Below are 8,321 nucleotides of genomic sequence, written 5' to 3'. Positions count from 1 at the left end.
CCTCTCTGAAATCAATCAAAATATATGTGCAGTGATACTGCTACTGGTACAAAAAAAGCTAACTGGGTCAACAGAATAGAGTCTACAAAAAGATAGATTTTTGCTCAGTAAAGAAAGAATGAGATCTTCAATAAAACATTTTAAGACAATTGGATCTTCATATAGGGGAAAAACAGTCAACCACAAGAAAAGCAAATAAAACCAATGATAGTTTTTTTTTAATTTGAGAAAAATCCCCAAATGTTATAAAAAGGACTAGAAGAAAATATCAGACAACTTTCATACTGTGAGGTGACAAAGACCTCGCTAATAAAATCCACACTCCATAAGCCATGAGAAGATCAACAGGTATGGAGAAAGATGTCTACACATAGCCTACTCTTCACAGCCCTTGCCCTCTTCCACCCTGGATTGTCTTCTCCCTATTGATTTATGGAACTCTTTTTACATTAAATAACTTAATTCTTGCCTGACCGGTTTGGCTCAGTGGATAGAGCATTGGCCTGAGGACTGAAGGGTCCCAGGTTCGATTCCAGTCAAGGGCATGAACCTTGGTTGAGGGCACATCCTCTGTTGTGAGGTGTGCAGGAGGGTGCTGATCTATATTTCTCTCTCATTGATGTTTCTAACTCTCTATCCCTCTCCCTTCCTCTCTGTAATAAATCAATAAAATATATTTAAAAAAATAAATAAATAAATAACTTAAACCTTAGTAGATTGCACTGACTTTCACTGTTTCAAATATTCCCCAATGTTCTTTTTCTTGTTGTTAATCCTCACCTAAGGATATTTTTTCCATTGTTTTTCAGAGAGAGTGGAAGGGAGGGGGCAGGAGGGAAAAAAGAGAGAGAGAAATAGGAATGTGATAGAGGCACATTTACTGGTTGCTTCCTGCACGGCAGGTGCCCTGCAACCCAGGTACCTTCCCTTGACCTGGAATCAAACCTGTGACCCTTTGGCACTCAAACTGATGTCTCACTATTGAGCAACAGCAGCCATGGCCCCAGTGTTATTGTCTTTAAGGAGACAGAACAGTGGAGGAAGAAGCAAAGACTTCTCAGTCAGGCAAAACAGGGACCTGCTTTTGACTTTGCCACTGGGAACTTAAGTCAATCTCCATCTATGGGAGAAGGTGGTACTGTCTTCTTCACAGGATTGTGTGGATTGAATATGTGTATGGAAAAATCTACATCCTGTGCTTGGCATCAACCAGTGCTAAGTTTGCTAATGGTGTCGCAGAAAAGCTGGTCAAATCTATCAAAGTCTCTGCCTGTGGTATCAGGCTCCAAAAGCTTTTTCCCAACACCAGATTATAAATATATTGCTTCTATTTTTTCCTAGTACTAATACAGGTTCTATGTTTTTTACATTTACGTAAGTATGTTTGTTTAAGATGAGAACATAGATCTGGTATTATTTTCCTTCTCAAATAATTAGGGGGCTTTTCTATTCCCATTTTTCATTTTCTTCCACTGATTAGAATATTAAAATGTGACATTTCAAAAGTCTTAGGAACACATAGGTCTGAAGCCACTTGGTCTATACACATCTCTGCTCTGCTCCATGATGTGTTCACCTAGGTATTTCTCTCTTAGGGAGACACATTTTAAAAAATTGTTTACCATATTTTTAAGTTCTCAGGGGAAGGGACTGCCTTACTATTACCAAAAAAAAAAAAAAAAAATAGTGACACAGCTCACAAAAGGACTAAGAACAGCATGGCTGGAAGACTCTGGGAAAGCTTTATGAAGAAAGATGAACCTGAGCTGGCTTTTGAGATATTCACAGGACTTTCCCAGGGAGAGCAAAATAAGGGAATTTTAGATGGGCAAAGGCATTTAAAAAAGTGGGAATGGGCCAGTGTTATGGGTTGGCTCAACGAGATAGACCACTGACTCAGAATTTAAATTTAAGAGCCTTTTATTAAGCCGGCCAGCTGACCACAGCGCCTATCTCCCCCTCTGGGAGATTCGGAGCATGTGGCCGAGATCAAGGGTGCAGTATGATCCTTTATAGCACAACAGTGTTACCTTAGAAGTTCATAAGCACAAAGGGGGGGTAAACAGAGTTACACCTGGCTGGAACGTATCATAACACATTGTTTTTCTAAGACAATTTAGCAATTTTTCTTCTATGGTTCCTAACCCTGACACAATCCTCCATACGTCAGTCCCCCCTCCCAGCACATTCTGTAACATTCTGTAACCCTTCCATGCCGCAGTCCCTCACCCTAGCACATTCCCTACTGGTCTTATGCCCGAATCAAATCTTTGATTCAGTGCCCTCCTCTACAATATGAAATTGAGGAGGCATTTGGCAATGTAGGGGTCGAGCCACCGGGGAAGAGTTCGGCATTTGATGGTGAAGAATTGGCTCGGCCGCTGACATAGAGTCTTAGTTCCCATGTCTTTCTCCTTCCCATTGGTCAGTTCACCAGGTGAGAGGCATGAGGAGGACGGGGTTACAATTTCCAGTGCCTCTTTCCTGCGACTTTGATGTCGGTTGGAGTGCTCAGCACCACCTGGTAGGGTCCATCCCATCTAGGTTCCAGGCTGCTAGGGTCGTGGCACTGCACCCAGACGAGATCACCCAGGGAGAAAGCAGGCTGTGTTGGATTGGATCTCAGCACGTCCTCCTCCCGTACGGCTCTCACCACCCGTTGTGCTGACGTGGCGCTGCTCTGCAAAGCCTGTAAGGACTTAAGCAAATTTCGGGTAGACAGCCGGGCAATTTCTTCCTCCCTTAGGCGGGGAAGAAGAGGTGGCGGCCTGCCAAACATAATTTCAAGAGGGGTGAGTCCTTTTATATACGGAATACACCTAGCTCTGAGGAGGGCAAAAGGAAGGAGACTTACCCAGTTTTCGCCAGTTTTTAATTTTAACTTAGTTAATGTTTCCTTTAAGGTCTGATTCATCCTCTCTACCTGTCCAGAACTCTGTGGTCTATAAACACAATGCAATTTCCAAGTAACTCTCAGGGCCTTAACTATGGATTGTAACTTTGGCGATAAACGCCGGGCCATCGTCGGACCCCATATATAGTGGTAGGCTAAACCGGGGGACAATTTTAGTGAGGAGTTTTCTAACTACTACCTATGCTGTCTCTGCCTTGGTTGGGTATGCCTCAGGCCAGCCAGAGAAGGTACTAATGAAAACCAGCAATTATTTATACCCTCCTTGTCCTCCTGGTATCTTGGTGAAGTCCACTTCCCAGTGTTCTCCAGGGTTCTGACCTCAGAATCGCTGTCCCGGCGCAGCCACAACAGGGGGCCCTTGGTTTACCCGGGCACACACTTGGCACCTTCTAGCCAAGTCTTGGGATATTTTCTGGAGCCCTGGGATGTAAAATTCTCTTCCCAGTAGTTCTGATAGCTTCGTTCCCCCCAGGTGGGTGCTCTAGTGGGCCTGGGAAGCAATGGTCCACCCCAGGGCTTCTGGCACTATAGGCCTCCCGTCTGGCAGAATTAGCCATCCAGCCTCTCCTTCCCGGGCCCTTAGTTTCTCAGCTAGCCTCTGCTCCTCCGGCAGATGAGTAGGCTTCTCTGGGAGCCTTCCTGCTGGCAGGGCTACGAGAACTTCTAGGGGCCCTACTGGTCTTTTAGCCACTTCCTTGGCCTCCTGTAAGGGCAGTGTGAGGAGATATATCCTTGCAGTCCCTGCGTAGGTCTGGCAGGACGAGTGCCGGGGCGCTCACCAGGGCTTTTTAGATCTCCCCTGGCTCCTCCTCATGTCACTACTGCCACCCCGCATACCGCATACTGGGTACCTTCCTCTACGAAGCTGCTCCCGTTGGTGTAGAGGGTCTCATCCGGATTCTGCAGGGGCTGGTCCACAAGGTCCTCACGGAGGGAAGTGAGGGTAGTCAGTGTCTCCTCGCAGTCATGCAAAGGGGTCTCTGCCTTCTCGTCAGGGAGGAGTGTGGCCGGGTTTAAGGCAGCTGTTTTCAGGAAGCTAAAATGTTTACTTTTTTTTCCTTTCCCCATCAGAGGGCCTGAGTGAGTGCTATGAGTTCCACAAGGCAGTCCACCTTTTGACCCCCCATTGTCAGGGTCATTCTGGGCCCCTGGGGGCTAGCTGAGCCCAGACAACCCCAATCCACCTCCTCCACCAGCATGGGAGGGAGTCGGTTCCCCCGCACGTTCAGGGCACTCCCTTTTCCAATGTCCTTCCTTTTTGCAAAATGCACATTGATTTTTTCTTAAGCCTGGGTTGGACTCCTTTTCTTCCGCGAGGCTTTTCTTTGCCCTTGTTGTCTCTCCGGCCCCTTGGGCCTCCCTCCTCGCTCAGGGCCAGGAGGACCTTGGCCATCCGGGTGTTTAAATCTGCCATCGGGTCCTCCCGATTGTCAAAAACCTTCTGGGCCACCTCAACCAACTTAGAGATTGATTTCCCCTCAAAGCCTTCTAACTTCTGTCATTTTTTTCCTAATATTTGGGGTCGACTGGGAAACAAATGCAACATTGACAGCCCTCCGACTTTCCGGGGCATCAGGGTTAGGCCCCTGGACTGTCTCTGTCATTTTAGAGAGGTTTGTGGGTCTCCAAGCAGCAGCTTGGATGCCCCCTAATAGAGTCTGGCAATACCGATCGAGAGCCTCCTTTCCCCTGTCACTATAGGGGTTCCAGTTCGGTTGCCTGGAGGGAAACACAGCCCTTAATCTGTACTAAAGGAGCTTTATTTCCTTACAGGGTCTTACATGTCACAGGACCTCACAGGGTCTGTAATTTCTGTAACAGAGGGTTAGTATTCACCACTTTATTAACCCCCTCTGTTCTAGGCAGGCCTTCCCCAGTTTCCTACAGTTGAGGTTTTGTGCCACCCCTGACATGGGCATGGTCGCACAGGCCTGTAAGACAGTATACAGGTTGCTAACTGTCAACTGTCTCTCAATTGAGACCAAAATTTAATGGGTATTTTTCTTTGCCCACCTGGGCAACTGCCCTCTCAGCAGCTAGACACCTTTTACTTTTTGGGTTCACCCCACATAGCCTTCTTCCAGGACAGTTTACACATAGGCCAGTTCTTCTTTCTAGCCACAAATACAGTTTGTCCAATTTCCTTAAAATGTATTCTGGCACAGGAGAAAGTTGTTTTGCTGTACATAGGTAGCTTAACCCCTATACAACTGGGCTTGGACCTCTGCCTAGCAAACTGCAGTCTATAAGTTCAATATGCAGCCTCCGGTCCTCCTAACCCAACGAGGTTTTGGCTAGTCTCTGAGTCAGACTTCTCCTCTCTTGGAGAATTTCAAAGTCCTGATGGCTCCCAGGTCCAGGGAGAATGCCCTTTTCTTAACTCTGTTTATTAGTTACAGGGCCCTGCTTTCCTTGTCTTCCCACCAGTCCCCTTTATGGCAGAGCAGCGACCAGGCCTCTTTGAAGGGAGTGCACTGGAAGGGGTATCAGCCCCTCCTCTTCCAGCAGCAACAGGTACTAAACCCTTTCAGTACATTTGCAAGCAGGGAGCTTTTACTAGCTCTATCTGCAGCTTTCATAGATTTCAGGCTTGCTACTTTATTTCTGGGGCTGTAGGAAGGCTAGTACTAGTCACTGGCTTCTGGCTTAACTGCTGTAGCCTGTAAGCCAAAGGCCCAAGTACTTTCTCGCTGCTGCTGCTGCTGCTTCTCTTTTTTCAGGGCCACTGCAGGTAGCTCAGGCATCCAGCCCCCCTTCTTTGATCATTCATTCCCCAATCTGGTCTGGAGCTGGGAATAGCGCCTCAGTCTGCCTTGCTTCCCCAGAGGGATGCCTGTCTAGCCCCAGATCTAGAGGGCCGGCCTGCCGTAGTGGCAACATAGGAACTGCAGGACTGGCAGATGTCGCAAGGTCCTGCAGGTTCTCCCCTCTCTCTCTGACAAGAGCTGGTGGCGTGGCCTGGGCCTGAGGCCAGGGCTCACCCAGATCCGGCGCCTGGGGACCATAGGGGGCGGCCGGCTGATGGGTTCCTCCTGCTCTCCCTGAAGGACCGGGGGAGCCTGTCCCTTCTGGGGCCCGGCCAAAAGAATTGTCTGTCTCTGTCCCAATTTTCCCCTCGGGAGGCAAGCCCTCATCTACCGGGGTTTCTTGGACAATATGTCAATCCAAACCTGAATATAAGGAATTTGATCAGGATGCCCTGGGCTGCCGTATATGTCATAATGGACCCAGTAGGCAGTGGTCAGATCAAAAGACCCTGCATCCGGCCACCCCTCCTGGAAAGTGGGCCACTCCTGTTCACAGAATCGCTGTAAATCAAAAGCATTAATATTATAACTTTTAAATCTACCCCAGAACTTTAGTTTAATACAGTAAATTACAACCCAGGTAAGAGCAACTGATAGAAATCTTTATTAACTAAGTAGGCTGATTCCCCCTTAACAGTGAGCAAAAGACTCTGAGAAAAAATAATTCTCGCAGCTGCAAGAGGCTTTGAAGACTATTAAAGGGGCCAGCCCAAACGTTCAGCCAAGCGTATCAACAGAAAGCAGAATAAATCAAAGTAGCTTTTACTTTACATAGACCAGTAATGATTTACACTTTCTTAATAGACTAGCCCAGGCTGGAGCTGTATCCAGTCCTCCTTCTCTGTAGTAATTTGGCTAGCCCTACATAAACAAACTTTGTCCCGACCCCATGATGATCGATGGCGAGAGACAGACAAGGGAGGGGGTGACCTGTTTTCACAGATCCTCACGCAGATGCCCGCCTGGCCGCGTCCCTTGGGAGCTTAGATTCGTCGTAGCTAAGGTGCACCCGTATAAACCCCGGGCCTGGTCACCTCCACATGGGGGTGAGTCACCGTTATGCCATATGACGAATCGCGGAACCGCAGGTTGGGGCCCACTCGGACTCCGTAACCGAAGTCATGGAGCCACATAAAGGAGAGGAGAGGGCAGGCCCCCTCCCTCCACACTCACACACTTTCACCAGACATTCACTCAGAGTTTAAACAATCCACCCAATTTCTAACAATTTCCCAATTCCTGAGGGAGCTCTATAGCTTCCCGGGAGGTGATCAAGCTCCCCTTCCACTCACCCGGAGTGGGCCTGACTGATAGGAGGTCGACGAAGATGACTGACCCTATCCCATTTGACAAAGAAAAAGACAACAAAGAACAAAGACAAAATAAATCAGCCAAATGCAACCCAAGGTTGCCCGGAACCTGCAGCTAGCTCCTTGAAGTCCTGAAAATTTTCAAAAAACATTGCAGCAGGGTGTACACAGAAGCAGACAACTTTCTGACAATAAATACCAAGACAAACAAATACCAGACAGACAAACCCAGTGCAGCCTACAGCCGCACGAACCAGGGACCCCGGCCACCGTCATGGCCGCGGGTCAGGACCAGGAGTACCGCTGCGTCCAGCCCTCCGTATAGGTCCTTCCGTGGGACGTCCCAATTCCTGTTTAACGACCGGTCCTTACCTCTCTTGAGAGTCCAGGTGGCTCGGTTTCCGAATTGAAAGTTTTGGGTGGACTGGAGGCCTCCTTGGTAATCGTTCTCCACAGGTGTGGGGTATCTCGCTGAGTGCCCGGCGACAAGTGGGGGAGAGCCTCCTGCCCTAAACAAGGGGTCCCTCTCACCCCTGCCGGGGGAGAGCCTCCTGCCTTGAATAGGGGGTCCCTCTCCTCCCTGCCGGGTATCTCGCTGCGGGCCTCCAAATGTTATGGGTTGGCTCAACGAGATAGACCACTGACTCAGAATTTAAATTTAAGAGCCTTTTATTAAGCCGGCCAGCTGACCACAGCGCCTATCTCCCCCTCTGGGAGATTCGGAGCATGTGGCCGAGATCAAGGGTGCAGTATGATCCTTTATAGCACAACAGTGTTACCTTAGAAGTTCATGGAAAGTTCATAAGCACAAAGGGGGGGTAAACAGAGTTACACCTGGCTGGAGCGTATCATAACACATTGTTTTTCTAAGACAATTTAGCAATTTTTCTTCTATGGTTCCTAACCCTGACACAATCTTCCATACGTCAGTCCCCCCTCCCAGCACATTCTGTAACATTCTGTAACCCTTCCATGCCGCAGTCCCTCAACCTAGCACACCAGGTGTGGGCTAGGTTATGGTGAGGGGTGGCTTTGGCTAGAATGGAGGGCTGCCATGACTGTTGAAATATATTATGTTGGATTTATGGGGTAGAGTCAAGATCGTCAGCTTATTAAATCATTCTTTTAATGTCAGCAATCTGCCTGTAGGGAAAGCACACCATCATGTAATTGAACAAAAGGGACACAGACAAGCTCTAGGAACAGGTGACTCTAACATGACAGGCTTTAGAGAAGCCCGATGCAGGATTTAGGTTGCAGTGTTTTAACTGAATCTACTAACACCATGCC

The sequence above is a fragment of the Myotis daubentonii genome, chromosome 10 (genome assembly GCF_963259705.1).
Source record: "Myotis daubentonii chromosome 10, mMyoDau2.1, whole genome shotgun sequence".
Taxonomy (NCBI): Eukaryota; Metazoa; Chordata; class Mammalia; order Chiroptera; family Vespertilionidae; genus Myotis; species Myotis daubentonii.
The sequence above is the reverse complement of the archived record's forward strand: the minus strand, read 5'-3'. Positions refer to the sequence as shown.